The sequence below is a fragment of the Rhinolophus sinicus genome, linkage group LG01 (assembly GCF_036562045.2).
Source record: "Rhinolophus sinicus isolate RSC01 linkage group LG01, ASM3656204v1, whole genome shotgun sequence".
Classification (NCBI taxonomy): domain Eukaryota; kingdom Metazoa; phylum Chordata; class Mammalia; order Chiroptera; family Rhinolophidae; genus Rhinolophus; species Rhinolophus sinicus.
Window position 1 is genome coordinate 57,803,301 of NC_133751.1, and position 23,675 is coordinate 57,826,975.

At 36.7% G+C, this 23,675-nt stretch overlaps 1 protein-coding gene and 1 pseudogene across 1 annotated transcript in view; one reads left to right on the top strand and one right to left on the bottom strand.

Moving 5' to 3' along the window:
- Positions 1 to 23,675, bottom strand: part of PAK2 (p21 (RAC1) activated kinase 2) — a 66,952-nt gene extending 43,277 nt beyond the window's left edge. The window contains exon 1 of the mRNA XM_019723624.2: positions 23,309 to 23,675. The gene's annotated coding sequence lies outside the window, so the exon portion shown is untranslated. The remainder of the gene's footprint in view (positions 1 to 23,308) is intronic.
- Positions 14,067 to 14,546, top strand: LOC141572678 (cytochrome c oxidase subunit 7A2, mitochondrial pseudogene; annotated as a pseudogene).

The following is a 23,675-nucleotide window of genomic DNA, read 5'->3' on the forward strand; positions in this document are numbered from 1 at the left end:
TGTTGAATGGGTGCAGAGTTTCTGTTTCGGATGATGAAAAGGTTTTAGAAACAGGTAATGATAATGCTTGCTTAACACTGTGAATGTACTTAATGCCAATGAATTGTACACCTAAAAATGGTTAAAATGGTAAATTATATGTTATGCATATTTCACCACAAAAAACTTATAGGATGTGATTAAAGCACGTATGGACATTTACAATTCAAATTTTTACCTAAAAAAACAAACAAACTAAAAATTAATGGGTGAAGCATCTAACCTAAGAAGCAAAACAAAAACAGCAAAATAAACCCAAAGAAAGTAGGAACAAATCTGGAAATAATTAAGATATAAGCAGAAATTGCTGGACAGAAGATTATTACTCAATAGGGAAGACTAATAAAGTTAAAAGATGGGCCTCAGACAAAACTAGTAAAATTCCTCTAGCAAAATTAATCAAGAAACAAAGAGAGAAAGCATAAACACTAATACCGTATCTTGCTTTGTATATTTGATTTTGGAACTTTGTAAATTACATAAAATCCGCAGCAAAAGTAGAATGAATACTATTGCTTGTAATAAACAATGTATGACAGAGACCTAATCTAACAATCCATTGCCCATAAAAATATCCTTTTATTTTTCACTTTGAAGACAAAACATGAATCTTTAGTTTCACAATTAAACTAAACGAAGACCAAAATATCTGTGAACAGTACTACATGTAAATTGGCAGTGATTGAAAATTCGCGTTTTCTTCTGTTCTTACATTTTTGGGGATTACAACATCCACAATGGGAACGTTCTACATTATTCTATGTATTATGCATTTCGCAAATACTCATGAACCAGATTATGACACTGTCTCTATTATCTACTATGATATATATCCAATTTCTTCTACTGACCTCTACTTTGCGAGAAGGTACTAATTTTGTATCTCTTTTTATTCGCCAACAGCATCTAGCAGAGTGTTATATATGCTATGGAACTCAAAATGTGTTTTGTAAATAAATAATGTTAGCCAGTTTAGGCAAAGAAACTACTGATCAACTAAACAATTAAACAATTAATCAAGTTATATACTAAAGCCAAAATCACTCATCCTTTTAGTCCCTTGATTCAATCCCCTATAAGATGGAATACCTGAATTACTACTCTCACAATGAGTGAGCATGGGAGACTGCAGGATGTGAAAGGTGTTTGAAAATTTTTATCTGAATTTATTATCACTTTTTTCTCCATTGTTTTCCTATATTAGAAGAAACAAGTGTCATTAATTACAAATGATAGGATGGCCTACAAAATACAAACAAAATTATGATAAATTATTAGGATAAACACAAAATGAAAAAGGGAGGGGAAAATACCATTTATAATATCACAAACAATACAAAGTTCCTAGGACAGAAGTTCCCATACTTACTTCCCTTTCTATCTCAGTAATTATCTCACAGTGCCCCAGGCCAACAGATATTCCTAACAGTTTCATTTACTTAGTAGTTAGGGCCAAACAACTTCATTAGTATTCATGTCCTAAAAACTTAGTAACTGTTTGAAAAAGCAATATACACATAAATGGAGAAAAAAATACTTTGATTTGTTTCTTAATCACTTACAAATGGGAAATACTCACCTGTTGGGTGCACATTTTCTAATAATGTATATTCCTAATAACATAAAGATAGTGCACAACCTCTGAAACCTCATACTCTGCCCAGCCTCATTTCCTGTTCCACATTGATTTTCATACTTTCATCTCAGTCAACTACTTCACAAAGACAGACATAAAATGTATCACGAGCTAATAAACTGTACAACTTCCTAGAGCTAGAAGTCCGCACTATATCCAAACGACGTCAACCAGTTTCCTTCTAACATGTAAAATATCCTGTGGCGCCTGAGCTGAGAGGGGCACCCCAGGATACCCTGGCACAGTTTGAGAACCGTGGACCTAGAACCTTTATAAAAGGGAAAAATGTATTGAAAGACATGAAGACATAAATAAGTGGAGATACTGATGTCCATGAATTTAAAGACTCAAAATTGTACAGATGCCAAATTTCCTCAAACTATAGATTCAATGTGATCCTAATCAAAATCCCAAAGGTGTTTTGTGAAAACCGACAGCTAATTCTAACATCTATATAAAGGAGCAAAGGCCTAGGGAGAGCAAAGACACTCTTGAAGAATAATAATGTGGAGAGACTCACCGTAACATGAAAATTTATTTAAAAAATTGGATCCTGTAACAGATACCACACCAATTACGCATCTTTTCTGATCTTCTCAGCCTCATCGGTCTCGTGTTCAAGCTGCTCCTCCAGCAACCAGCTCTATATTGGCTGTGGCCAACTTTTTCATGCAGGCACAACACGACAAAACCTCACTTTATGCATGAGCTGTACACTGCCATGAAATACTGTGGCACCCACGCATACAGCCTGGTAGTGCAGGGGGGTTAACTCTGACCAATGGTGATGGGAACGCCTAAATCCCATCTCATCAGATAGATCCTTTTTCTCCTCATGTGTTGGATGATCCTGCGACTTTCTGTAACTTCCTGGTGGAGAATACAATGGGATTGAGCAAGCAGTTACACTTCCATATTGGCTACCATTCCTTCCATGCTTCCCCTTTTCTCACACTTCTGCTCCCTGGGAATGTACTTCCTAATAATATAATGACACGTAAGTCTTCCGCATCAAACTCTATCTTCTGGGGAATACAGGTGAAGAAAGATCCTTACCTTACATCGTACCAAAAAACATTTCAGATGAATTAAAGATTTAATGTGAAAGGCAAAATCCTAAGTTTTAGAAGATTATATAGAAGAATATCTTTACATAGGAAAATATCTTTATGACACAGCACTCTAAAGGAAAAGATTGATAAATATGACTACATTCTATATACCAAAGAATATATAGACAAGCTACAAACCAGGAGATATCTGCCACAAAAGTAACTGACAAAATTGTATCCAGAATCTATAAAGAATTCCTATGAAGAAATAAGTAAAAGACAAACAGCCCAATAAATAATGAGCAAATGAAACAAATAAGCACTTCATAGACGATTAGTAACAGTGAATAAATATGAGAACATGCCTAACTTTGTAAGAAAATGTGGAAATGTAAATTAAGGTAATTAACAGATACCATCTATATTGGCAAGAATTAAGAAGGCTGAACAAAATCAAGAGTTAGCAACGATGTAGAGAAAAGAGAATTCTCATACACTTCTACTACTATTAGAGTAAATTACTAAACTACTTCAGAAAACAATTTGGTATTAGCTTGTAAAGTTGATCATCTGTATATTCTGCCACTCAGCAATTTTACTCCTGGATATAAATCCAAGAAACTCTTGTGTATGTGCAAATTATAAGAATATTCAGGGCCGGCCTGGTGGCTCAGGCGGTTAGAGCTCCATGCTCCTAACTCCAAAGGCTGCCAGTTTGATTCCCACATGGATCAGTGGGCTCTCAACCACAAAGTTGCCAGTTCAATTCCTCGACTCCCGCAAGGGATGGTGGGCTCCGCCCCCTACAACTAAGATTGAACACGGCACCTTGAGCTGAGCTGCCGCTGAGCTCCCAGATGGCTCAGTTGGTTGGAGCGCATCCTCTCAACCACAAACAAGGTTGCCGGTTTCAACTCCCGCAAGGGATGGTGGGCTGTGCCCCCTGCAACTAGCAATGGCAACTGGACCTGGAGCTGAGCTGCGCCCTCCACAACTAAGACTGAAAGAACAACAACTTGAAGCTGAACGGCACCCTCCACAACTAAGACTGAAAGGACAACAACTTGACTTGGGAAAAAGGCCTGGAAGTACACACTGTTCCCTAATAAAGTCCTGTTCCCCTTCCCCAATTAAAAAAAAAAAATCTTAAAAAAAAAAAGAAAGAATTCATTTAAAAAAAAACAATATTCATAGTAGCACTTGTCAGAACAGCAAATGACTGAAAACAACCCCATATTAGGCTAGGCTAAGCTTTGGTAACAAACATATCCCAAAATCTCAATGGTTTAACACAACAAAGGTTTATTTGTAGTGGACACGAACGTTGAGGAAGATAACTATTCTCCTTAAGGAGACTTAGGGATCTGGGCTGCTGCCATCGTAAAGTTCCACTATCTTAACAAGTCACCACCAAAATGGAAGAGACTGAGGGGGCATGCGGGCTTTTGACTGTCTCCGTCCACAGGTGGCATGCCTCACTTCCCCTCCGAGTTCAACAGAGCCCGGCTCATGAAAAGCAATCAAGAAATATCCGTTGAACGATGAGTAAGAGATCACTTACAGATTAGTAAGAGATCACGTCTACCACTTCAAAATGATTTGTGAAAGAGCATGACTGTGACTTGATAAATGACACAAAGGACAGTTTTTATGGATAAAATGTGGGGGAAGAATACTCTATGTACTACCTATGTCACAAACAGCAAGCAGGCTTCACCTCCCAGAACTACTATGCACGACCCGGACTGGCTGACTGCCATATCATCCTGTATGCTGTAATGGGAAGAATTCTAGGCTGCATTCCACTTATGGGAGGGTATGAAATAAAATAATCCAGCACAGACAGAGAGGCAAAACAAAAAACAAAAAAACAAAAAAACTTCTCCTCACTTTAAGAAAAATGTATTTTAAAAGTGAGAAAAGTTTTTAAAAAGAATATTCCTAAACAGTATCAAATTGCATACAGGTTTTAAAAAAAGTAAACACTTCAATTTCCCTTTACCCCACTTCCTTTTCCCTTAATCCCAACTAGACTTAACTGCTAATAACAGCAATTATGCCTTATTAATCTTTGTACTGCCAGCATATAGTACACAGTACGTGCTCAAGAAATGCTTAAAAAAATGAATTGAGACTAGGCATATAAATAAAGTTATAAAAACAGACATCACAGGGGGATATGCATTTTTCCAAAGATACTTTAAAAGAAGAAATGGACCTTGGTCAAATCTTAGTAATTACGTAAGTGCTGTGGGGGAAAAGCAAATCTCAGTATCAAATTAAGATATTTTGAGAAACTGTAGTGCAATCATGTAGACAGGCCAATCCCGAATGAGAATTTGCTCTTAATGTCTACAAATTATTTGTCTTCTTTACGTTTTTTCCTACGAACACATCATTCTGTAAACCGTGCTATCCAATATGGGTGGCCATGCTAGCCATACATGGCTCCTTAAATTTAAATTAATTAGAATTCAGTTTCTTAGTAGCACTAGCTATATTTCAAGTGCTCAGTAGTCACATGTATTAATTAGTTGCCACCATATTGGACAGCATTGTTCTAAACCTTTCTACACAATTGCTCACACACAGTCAGAGGAAGAGGAGTTATTTCTAAGTCAAAGGTTCGACTTAAAATGACATCTAAAATGTTTAAAAACTAAATTTACACTTAAGTTGTAATCCTTTCCTTAAGTTTGTCAAAAATGGAAAAGCAAACAATTCACTTCTGTACCAGTTTGGTTAAAAGGCTGACAAGTTAACAGGTACTAGTGTCTGAATTTAGTAGTAGTATAGAGCATTTCTCTGAAAATGGGCCTAACATTATATATCCGAACCATATACATGAACCCAGTTGTGGGCTAACACCCAAGGATTTTGTTTTCACTTTCTAGAAATATTGTCCAATTTTTAAAGTGTAACTCCAGTATTATAAAGTCTTTCTCCTTCAGGAGAATCCTGCCGTCTTTGATAATCCGGGAGGAGATAAGTCTCCACACCTCAACAAAGGCAAGATTCAGTTTTCAATTTGTTTTCCCTAATAAAGTATGCTAGAATCCTGTTCCTAAGAGGAGCACTCATATGAAAATCTTAGAGAAAAGAAAAGAATGATGGAATCCTACGATACAACATTCCATCAGTAGTAAAACAGAAAATCCGTGCCTAATGGTCACTTAAAGGGCCTCCAAAATAATGTCTAGTGACTGCCCATCTGACAAACTTCTTAAAGAAGTTATGTAAATAAATTTCATATAAATACTATAGACAGAAAGTTCCTCAAAATGCTAGTTTATATCATTTAGTATTATTATATCTCAAAGCTAATTTTTTTGTAAACAAATACTCAAAAGCAGCAGCAAGCACCATTACAAAAAGCTTTCTCTCCCTACTATATCCACTGCCTAGCAATATTTTAGCAAGTGATTAACACTGGTTCTCTTTATGTGTGATAAAGCTGAGTGCTTTTTCCTTCTTTCTAGAATATACACAAGACAAAAATACTTATCTATATTCTAATTCTAATATTAATTTTAATAAAATGAACATGTACTGTTTTTGAAATGAGGAAAAACAGTAAATTATTTTCAATTAAAAAGAAACCTACTCATTTTACAAGTTTTTCAAATAGCCTTAACTGTCATAACCTGCTGTGACCTCCACTCCTTCTCAGAGCTCCTACAGCACTAATACCATTTCCATAACAGTTACTGATTTAGTGTCTCTCAAATCCAAATTCATCCTTTTTGACTACACTGAAATATGATCTGGGACCTCTAAGTATTTTCCCCTTTGCCAGACGGCACGATGCTAAACTTTATCAGTAGAGGGCGCAGGAGAGACACTGCAGGAGAAAAGTTTTGCTTCCTGGTTCTGCTGCGCTCGCTCACCAGGCTTCTCGGGCACCAGGCTTCTACAGGGCAAAGCCAGCAGCATATCCGGAAGACAGGGGCTCCCTGCCACTCTTTTCTTGGGAGGTTTTGTGGCCGAGCTAACACCTCCCTGTGAACAGTGCCAGGGCAGATGTCCAGCATGCCCCCCCCCCCCACCACCACCACATCCACTTCTTTCCCACAAGGTCTGGATCTCAGCTCTGGGGGAAGGTGGGCTCTTCCATGAGTGCTCTATCTCAGCAGCTTCTCCTTATTTCTGCTATTCCTATGTTCTTTAGAGTTCTATTTGCTTTGTACTAGCCAATCCCTCATTACTCCTTTCTCATATTATAATCAATCATTATTTCCAGGTTCAAATTACTGTATGGTTACTCACCTGATAAGAACCGAAGTGATACAATCCCATCCATTAATATGACACATACTTGCTTGAACTTCAGTCACCTAGATTCTAATTTTACTTCTCTTTCTAAAGAGGATAAACTCCTGGCTGTCACAGAACACTTCTCATAAGAGGTCTGACAATTAAGTTTGCGAACTTGTTGCAACGATGTTGCTAACCTTGTTTGATATCAGAGGGATTATTCACTAAGAATTTGTACCAACTGGACAAACAGTTAACCAAGTTTACTATTCAGAAGTGCTGAAAAGGCTGCGTGAAAAAGTTAACGACCTGAACTTTTCACCAACAATTCATGGCTCTTGCATCAGGACAATGCACCAGCTCACACGGCACTGTCTGTTGGGGAGTTTTCAGCCAGTAAACAAATAACTGTATTGGAACACCCTCCCTACTCACCTGATCTGGCCCTCAGTGACTTCTTTCTTTACCTGAAGATAAAGGAAATACTGAAAGGAAGACATTTTGATGACACTGAGGACATCAAGGATGATATGATGACAGCTCTGATGGCCATTCCAGAAAAAGTTCCAAAATTGCTTTGAAGTGTGGACTAGGTGCTGGCATCAGTGCATAGCTTCCCAAGGGGAGTACTTCACAGGTGACCGTAGTGACATTCAGCAATGAGGTCTGTAGCACTTTTTCTAGGAAGAGTTCGCGAACTTAATTGTCACACATTCATATTTCTCTGTATCTATCTGGCACTAACACAATGCTTTTGACATAGAAGTACCAACAAATGTTTGAACTCACACTTCAAATGACTCATACTCTATATACCTTCACTTGCTTAAGGTTACTATAAATAACATTTTCTAATAACCCACTTTACTTCAGAATTTTTACCACCAAAAGCACAAATAATTAAGATAGCATAGAATATATTCCTCAATGTCCCCAGACTCGAAGATTTCAAAGTCAGGACTGGCCGGTATGCCGAGACCTCCTAGACCTTGTAAAGACAGGAGATAATGAACTGTTCATATTCACAGACTGTTCATGGCTACAGGGTCATATGGGGCTGAGCATGGGTGATGCTTATTTCTGCATAAATGTGAACAAGGTAAGAAATTATGCTCAGAACAAGGATGTGACAGCCAAGTGATGAATTATTTATTTACAAACAAATAAGATAATTATGTTGGCGCTTCAGGGTGACATGGTTGGGTGTATAAGGGGCTTTACAGGAACCCTCTACTCTGCGCTTCTGAGAACCGAGCAGAAAACCCCCTTCCACGAGCAAAATGTCATCAGCACTGACGGCGTCTACTATGAGGAAAACTGGGAGAGGTCCTGAAGGTGAATTTGGAACCTCAGTGGCCCCAAACCCAATTTTCTTTGTTATTACCTTTTGCTGAAACTGTACCTTCTACCTTATCTGTATGAAATGTACCAGCTGTGTAAAACCTGTACAAAAGCAGTACTTGTTTTCATCAAGACTCAAAACCAGCCCTCTGTGGGATTACCTCAAAGCAAATTAGAACTGGGAGCCACAGCTGCAATGTAGAAAATACAAGAATCCAGCAATTGCCTTGAGTCCAAACATGGAAAAAGTTGAATTACTTTTCAAATGCCTTTTAGTAGTCTACAGAGGCAACACTCAAAGAGCATTACCTGATCTGGCTATTTATCACCAGTACTCAATGAAATACAAAAATTGAAAAAAGTGTCTAGAAACTTTTAGAGCAATTTGATAGAATAATTTGCTGTTGACACTGACAACTGGGGCTTGTATTTTGTATGTCTGGTTTTTCTTCCATTTCCACTTTATGGTATTTTACAAAAGTTATTAGTCCATTACCATACTGACAAGCACTAATCTAAAGCACTCAATTGTGAACATACAACGCTTTCCCAAAGGATCTGAATATACATTTCTCCCAAGACATGCAAATGACCAATAAACACATAAAAAGATTCTCAACATCAATAGCCATCAAGGAAATTCAAAGTGAAATTACAATGAGATACCATTTCACACCCACTAGGATAGCTATAATCAGAAAGACAGAAAATAAGTGTTAGTGAGGATGTGGAGAAATTGGAATCCTCATACACTGTTAGTGGCATTGCAAAATGGTGCAGTGGCTTTGGAAAACAGTCTGGTAGCTCCTCCTCAAAAGGTTAAACATGGAGTTATCATGCATGACTCAGCACGCCCACTCCTCTGTATATACCCAAAAGAAATGAAAAGAAATTCACACAGAAACGTACACACAAATGTTCACACAGCACATTCACAACAGTCAAAAGTGAAAGCAACCCAAATTTCCACTACAGACAAATAAAATCTGGTATATACACACAACAGAATATTATTTGGCCATAAAAAAGAATAAAGTTCTCATACATGCTACAACATGGATGAACCTTGAAAACACTGTGCTAAGTGAAAGAAACCAGTCACAAAAGACTGCGTATTATATGAATCCACTTACAGAATCCAATTAGACAAATTGAGAGAGACAGAAAAAAGACTGATTAGTGGTTGCCTAGGGCAATGGGGCACAGTTTGGGGTAAAATGAGTGACACTACTGGGTGAAATATTTCTCTTTGGGGTAAAGCAAATATGCCAGAATTAGTGGTGATGGTTGCACAATCTCATGAATATAGTTAAAAAAAAACAAAAAACTTAAAAAACCTTTTTAAGGGTGAATTTTATCATAGATGAACCCTATTCTAATTTTTAAATTTAAGGGAAAGAAAGAAACCATGGTATAGCAGATGTAGACGCAGACAGCAAGGACTGATGGAAAGCGGCAGCGGCAAGGGTGGAGGGTCTGCCTCTGGTGAGGAAGAATGTGCTGCAGTCTCCGAGAGGAATTCAAAGAGGAGAGTTCTAAACAGTGATTTGAAGAATGGAAGCACCATGGGAACAACCACAGAGCCTTTCAATGTAATTACTCTGAAGTAACACAACTATTTATAGTTTCTACTGTGTTCAGGAAAAGACTCACCTGTGTGACTTCACAGCCACGCGTCCTACATTCTATGCTGCTGTTCTTTGTATCTGAAAAAGGTTGAGTTATCACTTAAAAAATAATAAAACAAATCCTTACTGTCTGGATTATTTATTCTGCTAGTAAAATTTCTATCTGGTTAACAAACAGAAAAAGATGGGAGTAAAAATGTTTACTTTTTCCATTTTTAAGAAATTAACGCTCTTGGAGGAAAACAATTTTAAAAAATCATTTGTTTCCGGTTTTCTCACCTCTATTTTAATACCTCAATTCCCAAAACCATCCATGCCTCTCAAAATAGCTTCCTCAAAACTTCTAAATCTGTGAATCATTATTATCTCCAAATCCACACTTAGTCCCTTCCAGTCTATTCTTCTCATTGCAGAGAGCAGCCTTAAAATATAATAAACTTAATCACGTTAGTCCCCTACTTAAACCCTTTAAGCAGGATACATAAGTCTTAAGATAAAGCCCAACAGTATGGGGATGATCAGGCCCCTAACTTTTCTGACTCATCTCTTCGTAGTCTTCCCCGCTACAAGCGTTCACTTTTATCCATTCTTTCATTTTCCGTAATAGCATCCCTGGCCTTCATGCATGACCTTCCTGGCAGGGTTTCGGTTCAGTGACCAATGATCCCATTTGCCTGGGACTGAAGGAGTTCTCCTGGGAAACAGAGATTAAGTTGGTCACTCTACTTTCTGTTCTCTACCTCTGCCTGTCAAACACCTACTACAAGTATTGTTCTAAATGTCACTTTCTCAGGAAACCTTCTCTGACACCTCCTCACTTCCACCCCATGCACAGTAGTTTACTGCCTTCTGTCTTAACACTCACCACACCGAATTTGCTTTTTAAATGTCTTCCCTAACTTCGTTATGAACTCCACAAGCACAGATCCAGTAAGTACTTTGTTGACCATTACGTGTATCACCAAGAATTGTGTCTAGTTTGTATCTAGAAAAAAGTAATTATTTGTTGAAGAATAAATCAATCAATAAAAAAGGTTTATCTGTGATGGCATCTGAGTCAAGTAAAGTTTTTTTTTCTTCTTTAGGCTAAGGGAGACCCAGGAAAATTCGCACAGTCTCTATTCTGTCTTCTTTAAGGTCTCTATTCTAGAAAGCTAAAACAATTAAATGCTCCATTTATCCTCTATATATTCAGGATAAGACTGGAAAGACATTCAATAATCTAAATTCTCACCAGTTAATCCCTATTACAAGCCTTCCTCCATTTACAACAGATAATATTCCTACCCAGAAGACAGCATTCTAGGCAACAGGAACAATAATCTATGATCTAGCCCATGAGACAGCAAGGAGACAAGAGGGCATATGGTAGCAAGTAGTGGGAAATAAGCCTGTTGAGTGGGATCAGAAAGACGCAGATGCTGGGAATATGGAGAATCTGGAAATTTAAGAGGTTTGGTTTTAAGGTGTGTTTTTTTTAAATTCTCATAATAAAACTAGTAATGATCATTACAAAAAAACAAACAAAAACTAAAACCTCAAACCAGAATAAAACCTAAACTAAAAAAAAAAATATCCATAATTCCACTTCCCAGAGAAACCTGTTTTTTGTATTTTCACACTAGAAGCAGGGAAATGAAATGGTTGAAAGAAAAAAAAAAAACTTCTTAGTAAGTTTCTCCTAATTCAAGTATTTATTTAGTGTCTACAATGTGTCAGATGCTGGAGATCAAGGCTACCAAGGTTGGGTCTCTACACCATTAGTGGGAAAACAGTAACACGACTACTCTGTAAGGAGATGATGAGCTAACAGGGACGTGTGGAACACAATGGAAAAGCAGACCCAGAGCTCCTATTTACACCATGTTTCCCCAAAAACAAGACCTAGCCAGACAATCAGTTCTAATGTATCTTTTGGGGCAAAAATTAATATAAGACCCGGTCTTGCATTAGAGTTGATTGCCTGGCTAGGTCTTATTTTTGGGGAAACACGGTATGAGAGTAATTAGGCAAAGAAATCAGAATTGGCTTTTAAAGGATGAGAAGGAATTTGCTAGGCAAAGAAAAAGAGGCAGAAAAAAAAAAAGAAAAAGAGGCAGGTCTTTGTATACAGAAGCAGCAATGTGTGCAAAGAAACTTTGTAATCTAAATGTGATCCTTTTTTTCCTTCTTCCCTGTTTGCGTCCACCCAATCACTACACTAAAAAAGTAAAACAATGACCAAGCATGAGACTCAGGAACTGCTTCAAAACTGCCTGTAAGGTACGGAATGGGGAAGCAAGGAACAAGAAAAAGAAAGATCAAGGATTACTTTAAAAAAAAAAAAAAAGCTAGTAAGAAGAAAAGAATTCAACAGTATGAAGTCTAGCTTTCTCCAAGTTTGGTCACAAACGCCAAATGGCAATTCAAAATGAAAAAGTGAGAGGAGGGATAATAAATATATTAAAAGTGTTCGACTTCACTAGACATCAAAGAGATGCAAATTGGAACAAGATACCATTTTCCTACTATCAAAATGATAATCTGTCAATCTAAGACCTTTTACTGAAAGATGAAGGTCAACAGCAGACTGATTATTTGATTACCTAAGTGGTTATCTAAGTTTAACAAAAATCAGAACGAGTTTATGGTAAAAAAATGCTTATCAAATCAGACTACCCATGTAGTCTGTCCCAAATTCCCATGAAGAAAATGTCAGATCTTCGAAGGAGTTTCACTAGCTATAAGGTAATTTAAGCTTAAGTGAGAAAAGACTCATGACCCAGCCATGCTCTACTTCCTAAAAGGAAGTTCAACTATCTGCCTGAAAGAAGATACAAAGATACCTTGTCCCTCTCTGCTAGCCAACCTTTTGAGACCCAAGAGTCTGCCTCAAAGAAACTAGTCACCCTTGCTAAGCCATTTCTTCCCTATGCAGAGGTGGGTTTTGTGGCAGCCAGAGTTCCTTATCTTCCTTGATCTTTCCACATACATTTAGGAGACCACCATGCAAGTTCCAGAAAAGCAAGCGTCTGTCTACATGCCTGTGTGTATATATGTTTCAGGTGGAGCTGTATAGGAGCAGAGAAACATGGACTGGCGCACAGCTTCCTGGGAGGTATAGTCATACACGCAAAGTGTTGTGCTGTGGGTACAGGTTAGAATCAGGAAGTTCCTATTTAACAGCACATGCTAGAAACCAGGCTAGGACAGGATAAGATCCCACCATCCTAGCCCAGAACCATCATCTTAGATGAATGTCTATTAATCACTGGAACATAGGCTAAGAGCGTTGTACTTTTTTCAGCAATACACCAAAGTAGAGGTTTCACTCAGAATCCCAGTTAACCATAGAGGCAAGGGCAACTCACAAAAGTTTCTGACAAATGCACATCAGGTAGTATATAACAGCTATCATTCATGGATAAAAAAGCAGAAAAAACCCAGCACTGACCCCAACAAAAAATATTGCAGCACAAGGAAGAGTGAAAATTACCCTTCACACAGAAGCAAAGCCTGACTTAGGTGCATTACTTTAGGACAGACAACTAACTTCCAAACACCGTTTGCAAACTCTATGAAATGCAATATATGGAGAGAAAAGACCAAGATGAAATAAGAGTAATTTAAAAAGAAAAAGGGGCAGGTAAGTTTTTAAAGGATGCAAAGAAACTGAAATTTCAATAGCAGAAATAAAGCCTAACTGGAGGTAAGAAGGGAAAATCAAATGAGCGATATGAACAGACATTTGAGAAACTCAAACATAGGACAGAAATGATGAGCCTATTAGAAGTGTTTTCAAGGAAGAAAACAAAACTACAGCAAAATAACCACAAATATTTCTGGAAATGAAAAACAAACAAACAAGTGTATAGATTGTAAGGAGCTAATGCATTAGGCAACATCAACGCATCAATGTACATGCACAAGACATGGTCTGTCAAAATATTTCAATATAAAGAAAAAGCAAACTTCTTACCACCATCAGGCACAGGAAACTCTAAAACAAATTGATTAATGAAGACGACACAGAATGATATCTACAGAATTTGAAGGACATTAGTGACCTAATAATTATTAAATATATCTTCGTTACTCCTACTGAAAACGTAAGTTGAAAATGTATTGTGGCTGACATACAAGACGAATTAATTTAAAAGTTAAGACTGAGAAAAATGGGTTCTCCAGTGTTCAGTTGTCGTGGTTGGTGGGCAGTAACTCAATCAAGATGCTGCGGAATCTGCTGGCTCTTCCCCAGATTGCCCAGAGGACCAAAAGTACTGCTGCACGCAGGCAGTTTGAAAATCAACTTCCAGAGAAGCAAAAGCTTTTTTAGAAGGATGATGGAATTCCAGTGCATCTAAAGGGTGGGGTAGCTGGCTGATGCCCCGCTGTATAGAGCTACCACGATTCTTACAGTTGGTGGAACAGCACATGCCATATATCAGCTGGCAATGGCTTTACATCCCAAGGAGCAAGACTCACTTCAGTTTACCCTCCCAGCAATCAGCTGGTTCTATTTCATTCAGTTCTCTATGGACCAGTAAGCTGATCAACAACTGAGTTCTTCTTTGGGGATCAATATTTATTGACTTGTACTAACTGCCACCACCAATAAAGCAGTCTTTACCATGAAAAAAAACAAGATGGAGAAAAATGGCAATGAGCATGAAATCCATCTCAATAAAGTTTAAATAATTCGTGTTAACACTGAATATAGTTACAAAGATAAGTCTTGAAAGAAGATGAAGTTAAAAACATAACACATACAAAAAATATATTAATAACACTTTGAGGTATCAACCAGTTAAAAACATGAAATGTACAAAAATAAATAAATAAGTACTCCCAATATTCTGAGGTCCCAAGCTCACTATGAGAGGGGGAAGGGGATAAAGTAAGGGTGGGTTTAAGAGAAAAAACTAGTCCTAAGATATAGGGGAAGTCAAAGTATAATTTTCTTTTTCAGGCAGACAAATCAGAAAATTTTACTTTTAAAATTTAGATTTACACTTGAATTCATTTAAACTATACATGAATGGACTTTGAAAACAGGATGTGTACATTCCAAATACAGTAATACCTCAGTTTTCCCATAGAAAGTAATGCAAAATGGATCAATCCGTTCCAGACCTTTAAAATCAACCCCTAAAACTGCAAATTTAGCATGAATTTTACTATCTAATGATACCACAGATTCATAAAATTTACAGTGTTTGTAAACCAAAATGTTCGTCAACCGAGACGTTCGAAAACCAAGGCACTACTCTGAGATAAAAGCAAACCAAATACAATTTACAAAACAGAAAACATCGACAGATAACCGGATAAAGAAAATGTGGTATATACGTACAATGGAGTTTTATTCAATCTTGAAAAGGAATCAAGTAGTAATTCATGCTATATATAACATGGGAGAACCCTGAAAACATGCTACATGAAATAAGTCAAACACAAAAGGCACATACTGTATGATTCCACTTACATGGATCATCTAGAATAAGTAAAATCATAAGAGACAGAAAACAGGTTACAAGGTACTGAGATAGGGAAGAATGGAGAGTTAGTGCTTAATGAGTACAGAGGTTCACTTGGGGAAAATGAAAAAGTCCTGGAGATGGGTGGTGGTGATGGTTGTACAACATGTAAACGTACGACATGTAAAGGGAAAATGTTATGGAGACAGTAAAAGCATCAGAGGTTGCCAGGAGTTTGAGTGAGGGGGGAAGAGATGAATAGGTGGAACACAGGGGATTTTTAAGGTTGGAAAACTGTTCGGTATACCATAATGATAGACACATGTCATTATACATTTGTCCACACCCATAGAATATGAAACACCAAGAGTGAACCCTAATGTAAACTACAGACTTTGGATAATGTGTCAATGTTGGTTCATTAATTATAACAAATGTGTCACACACTGCAGGATGCTGATGATAGGAGAAGCTGGGGACAAGGAAGGGGAAGCTCAGGGTATACAGGAACTCTTACCTTCTGCTCAACTTTGCTGTGAACCTAAAATTGCTGTATAAAATAAAGTCTATTAATTTAAAAAAAAATTTTAATCACTAGAAATAAAAGAAACTGATACTTTTTTATTCAATCAAGACATATTGTATATCTAACTTGTTCTAACCTCTGAATAGAATAATAGCAATGAAATAAAGAAACAAGTAAATGAAAAAAATAACTTCAGATAGAAGTTCCTCTCTGTAAAGAAAAACCTACAGAAGGGCAAGAAGTTAGATATTGAGCAGGGGTAGGTGGATACTATTTTAGATGGCTGAGCGGAGGAGACCTCTTCAAAACAGTCACATATGAAGGGAAGATAGTATTCAGAGAGAAGAAAAACAAAAATGTAAATTCCCGATGTGAGAACAAGCTTCTTAGAAACAATGCTACCCCTCAGTCTTTGACAGATTAAGATTAAAAGATTAAAAAATTAATAAGGACTAAGTTGTATACTATTAATAAGGAATAATAAATCAAACAAGATAATCTGAATATAGTTTAACAGATATATAACACTACTCTGCAAACAGATAATATTCTTTTTAAGTTTCCAAATATTTACCAAATTGGATTATGATTTAAGCCACAAAGAAACCCTCAATAAAGTTAAAGATATTTTAGAAGACCACAGTCACTGACAATAAGGAAAGAAAACAGAGTGAACAGAATTGTCCTAAATACCTCCTGAGTGAACGAGGAAATCAACCTAAAACTACCAACTATTTGTAAAGTAATGAATATAAGAATATCATTCACATAGAGTGCAGCCAAAGCTGTACTCAGACGTAAATTAAGAGCACTAAATGTTTTCATTATTTTATAAAAAAGGAACTAAGAATTTATTGAGTTTGAAAAAGTGTAACAAAATAATGAAGAAAAGGAAGGGCAAAATAAAGAGAACAGTAGAAATCAGAGAATCAGAAAACCAATAGAATAAATCTCAAAGCTGGTTATTTAAAAAAAATAAAAAACACCACTAAGTAGACAAATATTTGGCAAATTAAGAAAAACGACAAAATCACTAATAAAATATAGACATGAATACTAGGTTTTAATTATAAGATTAAATATGTCTATATAATAAATTTGAAAATTTTAATATATAATCTGCATAAACACAAATTATCAAAACTGACTCATGAATGAAATTCCTCAATAGACTACAGAGGTTACCAGATGGCCTGTATACTCTTATTAAACTAAATTTCTATGAGATTCTCTATCCTTTCAATACTTCTATACACTTGACTAACATGAGTGGGGTCTTGGTTCCTCATAATATATGCCTTAGGGTACCTTTGGTCATTAGCGAATTTATTATTATATACACTTATCAGTAGTTAAAAGACAAAAAAAAAACAACACCTTATCATTTCCTTAATAAGTGTTACAAAAATATCTGATAAAATTCAGAAGCCATTCCCATTTTTTGTAAAGTAGGAAAAGAATAAAATTATAAAGAATCTCTCTTAAAAACCAACAGCTGCCATCATCCTTAACTGCAAAAATACCAGAGACATTCCTAGATAACTATCACCTCTCTTATTTAACCATGTCTGGAGATTCTGCCCAATGTGATAAAGAACTAAAACAGAAATAAATGTTTTGACTATTGGAAAGGAAGCAAAAGTTACTATTATTTTCAGAGGTGATGAATCTGGAAAACATAAGTAATGCTAGTTATGGTAACATATCCAACCTTTCGGAAGGATAATTTAAGACTTTTAAATGTTATACCTTTTCATTCAGTAATTCCACTTCTAAGAAAATATTCTAAAGTAATAATCAGGAATGAATAGAAAGACATTCACCATAGCATTATTTATATAAAATGTTATAAATAAGTTACACTTTCAGCAATAGGAAAACAGTGAAACTAAGGCACAGCTCTAGAATAGCATGCTAAGCAAATATTAAATAATCATTTTTTTAAAACATTTAAGGCAAAGGAAAACTTTCAATATTTAAGGTTAAGTTAAAAAAGCAAGATAGCAAATTATATAGAACATGATTCCAATTTTATAAAAGTAAACTATGTACACACAAATATACACAAAGAAGAAAAACTACTAGCAGGAAACATACCAAAATATCAACAATGGCTATCCATAGGTAATAGAATAAAACATACTTTTTTATTAAAAAAAAAAAAAAACTTTATTCTTTTCAAATATTTAATCAGGAAGATGAAAAAAACATTTAGAAAAATTTTACAACAGAGATACTTTATCAAACATCTGGCTATATTTCTGTTATAGCTGCCAATGTAACTTTGTATTCTCTAATAATTTGCTCTTTAAAGCACCTGAAATTTTGTCTAAACACTTTATTCATTCTCTTGTTGCTCATGTGTTTATTATATAACAATTCTGCTGCATTCACAAGACTAAATTACTAAGTAATGTTAAAATTAAAAATAGAAATTAATTTTTTAAAGATTAGATCTTGAAATACACCTTGTTTGTATGAAATACAAAATAAAACCTTCTATCTTTCCAGAACCTATTAAACATTTACATGAAAAAAGTGTTACCAATGTAATAGCTTGATCAGAAAGATATAAGGAAAAAGAGTAATGTGGGTTAAAAGTGCCCTGTATACATGTGGATCACTTTTAATCAACACTACTGAGGTCTTCTTGCACCTCCTCCCTCTCTGATTGGTTTCAACTGGCAAAAATTGAGAAATAACTCATTTCCAGACTAATGGTGTTTTCAGCACATTGCAAATAAAGGCTATGAAGTAACATGTTAAGAAAATATACTGGGGGTGCCAAAAAATGTATACACATTTTAAGCGATGTTATCTTAAAATGTGTATACATTATTATTTTTTTTTTTTGCATTTTTTGGGCACCCTCAGTACAAAAACAGTAAGAATATCTAAATCATAGTGGAGCTCAGGAAAGACTCCCAAAGAAAGCTACTCTCAAAGGCTGAGATTTAAAGGATGAGGATGAATTAAGTAGATAACGAGATGGGGTCAAAGAAGGGGCATTTTTTTCCTTTTCGGATGTGATGCTTACAATAACACCATTACAATATTATTCTCTGAATCCCTATAATGTGACTAATTTTCACACCACCTCAAACTCCTAAAAACATTTTTATACCTGTATTTTATTTCAGTAGCCAAACTATTATATATTTTTTAAACTTTCTTACTTGCCCTCACTAAGAACAAAAAAAGTCCAGAAGGATTAAGATTAAAACACAACAATTGTTAAAAGTACAAGATATGGTGGATGGGTGAGAAAGATGAAGGGATTAGGAAGTACAAATTGGTAGTTACAAAACAGTCACAGGGATGTGAAATACAGTGTGGGGAATATAGTAAATAATGTTGTAAATACTATATAGGGTGTTGGATGGGTACTAGACTTATTGGGGGGATCACTTCATAGATTATATAAATGCCTAACCAATGCGCTGTACACCTGAAACTAATATAAAATAATATTGAATGTCAACTATAATTTACATATATATATATATGTCACAGGATGTAAAATACAGCATAAGGAATGGTATTATAATAGCTAGGTATGCTGTCAGATGGGTAGATTTGTTGGGGTTATCACTTTATGAGGTTGTTTAATCATTACAGCGTTCTGTACACCTGAAACTAATATTAAAAAGTACAAGACAATATAGAAGAATGCTTTTTGATAAAGGTGAAACGGGAAAAATCTTAAACAGAAGGCAAATGATTAATATCTATTTTGTATAAAAAGTTTATACAATTCAATAAGGAAGTATAGATAAGAAAGTATAGATTGGTACAGTCTTTTAGGAAGGCAATTTGGCATCTACTGAAACTTAAGAAATGTACACTTTAAGAATCCTTTTTATAGAAATACTCACATACATACACATGTGCAGAGATATAGGCGTTCATTATGACTTCAGTTTAAGTTGTTCAAAATTGAAAATAACATAACTGACCATGAAAGTGCAACCATATAATGGAATACCTCATTACTGTTGAGAAGATGATATACAACTATATGTATTGATATGGAAAATAATATATAATGATCAATTTTTTATTAAAAAAATTAAGGTAAAAACTACACACACGGTACTTATTTCTAATTGCATAAAACAAAAGGGGTACCTCTAAGAAATCGGACTAGAAAGATTAATCCTCCCTTTTTACTCTAAATAATTGACTTGCTTGAACCTTTTATAATAAGCGTGTTCCTCTTTTGCAATTTAATTTTAAACACACTATTCTAGTCTGTTATGATGGTTATCCTTGAGGGCTGAGACTAAAGTGATGTTTGTCCTGTTCCAAAATAATTTTCACCACTTTCCAAATACTCTATGAGAAATATACATACTTTTTAAATCTGAGAAATCTGTATTCAAAAAAATCTGTATTTTATTTCAGTGGCGAAACTATTTTTTTTTTCCTGAAAAACAATTTTTAACTTAACAGTTATGGTATCGGAAACTTGGTCTGGAGATTCCAAACTCTTTCAGAAAGTCTTAAATCTAAGTTTGGGAGAACATTTGCTGTAGAAGTAATTAAATGTAAAACCTATTTTAGAATGGAATATTAACTAACATTTATTAAGCACTTAGCACTACATTTGCTGAGTACTATACCTGCATTATCTCATTTGCCCTAAATAACCCTATGAAATTTATTATATTATTATTATTCCCATTTTACAGATGAAAAAAATCAAGTCTTGAAAAAGAATGAGTATGTTGCCCAGGATCAAGCAAAAGAGCCAGGATTCCAACCCAGGTCTCCCGCTCCTAACCACCTTAACCACCTGGGGTACGTGGGACAAGCATTAACTTACCTCAGAGATACTAGTAAGCTAGAATGCAAATCCCGTGTGAGTGTTCAGATTGACTACTCTTAATCAGGTTAGTAATCCTAAAATGAAGATGTAGTGACACTCAATTCTGATCACAGAAGAAAACAATCAGTATTTCTTCATGGCAATAGGAGCTATTTTTTCCTTCTCTTTCTGCTTCTACCAAGGTACAAGAAGGATAGGAGAGACAACTGAGATCGGTAACGTAACACCTTCTCTCTGATTAGTCTGAAATTAATTAGCCCTCCAACTAACTGAAAGGGCTTTTGAAAACAAATTGATCAGAACCTTGAGGACTTAAAGCCTTAAATAAGGCCCACTTTCAAGTTTTTATCAAAAGTACAAAATATAGAAAGCCAAAAGGAACACTATTTGAATATTAGAACAATCAATATTGACAGATTAAGCATAGGAAGGATTTAACAGTACCTACTTATTTTATCCTTAGCTATTTGAACAAGTTCTCTCTTTTAAAAAAAGTATAATTGAAAGTTTGTCCTTAGCTACCTGAACAAGTTCTAAGTTTTCTCTTTTAAAAAGTATAATTGAAAAGAAATATACACCACTGTTAACCACATCTTGGAAACGGGCCTATCGTAAACATCAGAGAAACATAGGAACCCCTATTCATTTGTTTAGTAGATATACTCCAACTACAAACTTACTGTCGCTTTATGAATTTGAATTCACAAGGTTAGTATTCAATGTCACAAAGTCCAGAACAACTCTTTCTTTGAGTAACTAGTAAGCAGGAATCAAGGCCCTAAGGGAAGCACATTACCCAGGAGCTCTTCCTTAGTAAAAGTATCGGCTTATGGACAGAACCGGCAGAGAAGCTCTCATCACAGACCAAGTTTCATTCTAACATTACTATATCTTAACCCCTTAGGCTAACAAGACCTCCCATGAAGTTAAGGACACCTGACACTACCAAATGTTAACAGTATTGAAGCTCAGTACTAAGCAATTTAGGTAACAATGTACTATTTAGTGGAAACAAAAAATTCACTGAATTTAGGTTAACCTCTTTCACCAAAACCTGAAAGTGGGTTTAAGACCTACATATTACATATATTACAGGTCAAAAACATTTTGAGGTTGACTTTTCACACCGTAAATCAGTGTTCTTGGCTAATTAATAGCTAGAAAGATTTAAAAGCCAAGGATGAAAGAACTGCCTTAAATCAATATCCTTAACAGAATATACACAAAGCTTTTCATTTATATATATTTTTTCATATATATAAAATATATAGAAGTGACTATGAGTGTTTTATGAATGCCACAGAGCTTCTGGCAAAGCTGACAAGTTCTAACCTGCTTTAAAAATTACTATTCACTGCCTTCATCTCAATCTTACTTCATTTAATGTTATTCTTTTGGATAACCCTACAAAAACAAAACCCCCAGAGCAAATTCTTGTACATTTCAATATCCTGCCTACTTATAAGAGCGGAAGAGTCAAACAGAGCAGGGGGAAAAACGTGACGTGCACAACCTTGATCCAAAACACAGCTCCTCGGAGTCTAATTTTAGGCCTAAGCATTTTAATTGTCTTTTTACAGAAGTTAAAAAAGAAAACTATAGATCACTTGTGAAGTGGAACTGTGATAATTGTGTCAATGGGAGTTGACAATATTTATCAAGGAGGAAACAAATCACGCTCACACTGCCCAGAGTAACCCCATTAAAATTAAGATACAAGAATGGGCACAACCCCACACCAACTGACAATGGCAATTACTTTTCACACTTCAGTTACTGAATGACTTTATCTTTAAAGAATTGGCCAAAAGTTGAGCCCACCGAGGAATCTGTGGGAGCGTTTTGTATGTGTGTGCAGTTTTAAAGAAAGCCAAACATGGTTAAAAGTCAATTTTCACCTAAATTACCTAAAGAAGCAAATATTCACCTCCTGGCTGAAGATCAAACAAGAATCACGAGAAGATCCGAAAGTTCTGAAGTGGAGGCCCTCAAACCCCAGGAAAACTATACGTTTTCACTAATGTGGAATATGGAAGAAATTACAGATTATACTTTAGAAAAAGTAAAGAGCCTTAGACAATATGCCTGAGCAGTGAAACGGGATGAACAGAGGGGTAGAAAGGAGGAGCTGGGACTCAGTGAGAGAGGAAAAAATCGGGGAATAAAACTCAAGACGTCTGGTTGAAAACTAAAGTAAACGGAGAAAAAGGAGGAGGTTGAAACGCAACGGAAGGTAGAGAGAGGGAGAGAGAGAGAGAGAGAGAGAGAGGAGAGTCCGTGGCGACACGGTTTAGGGCAGGGTTGGGTTCAGGAAGAGTGAGACCTCACCTGCCCAGCAAGCTTCCCATTTCGGGCTAAAAACGGAGAAAACAGCCCTAGGGAGCAGACAATGAGCCACCGCCCCAGAAGTCGCGGCTGCAGGCACGCAGGTGGCGGCTGCCCCGGCCCTGCGCGGGGCAGGTCGGCTGCTCCGGGCCGCTCGAGCCTGCCAGGCCGCGGAGAACGAAGGAGAGAGATGGCCCGCGTCCCGGCCTGTCTGCACACTTACCCCAGGCGAGGAAAGGTCCCCGCCCCAGCGAGGCGCCTCCGTCCGAGCTCCCGGCGGGGTCCGGAGCCGCCCTGGGCAAGCGCGCGGCGCGCGGCGGGAAGGAGACGGAAGGGGAAGGGGGATGAGAAAAGGAGCCGCGCTGTAGCGCAGCCGCTGCTACCGCTAGGCCGAGCGGCAGCCGAGCCCCGCAGGCGCCGGGAGGGGAGGGCAAGGAGCCTTCGGCAATGGCGACGGCCCCGGCCGGAGGGGAAGCGGAACAACCGCCGCCGCTGCGCGTGGCCACAACCCTGGGGGAGGGCGACGGCGGGGAGCAAGGAGGGGCGAGGCCACAGTACCACCCCTCCCGACCCGAAGCCTGGTGATCCAC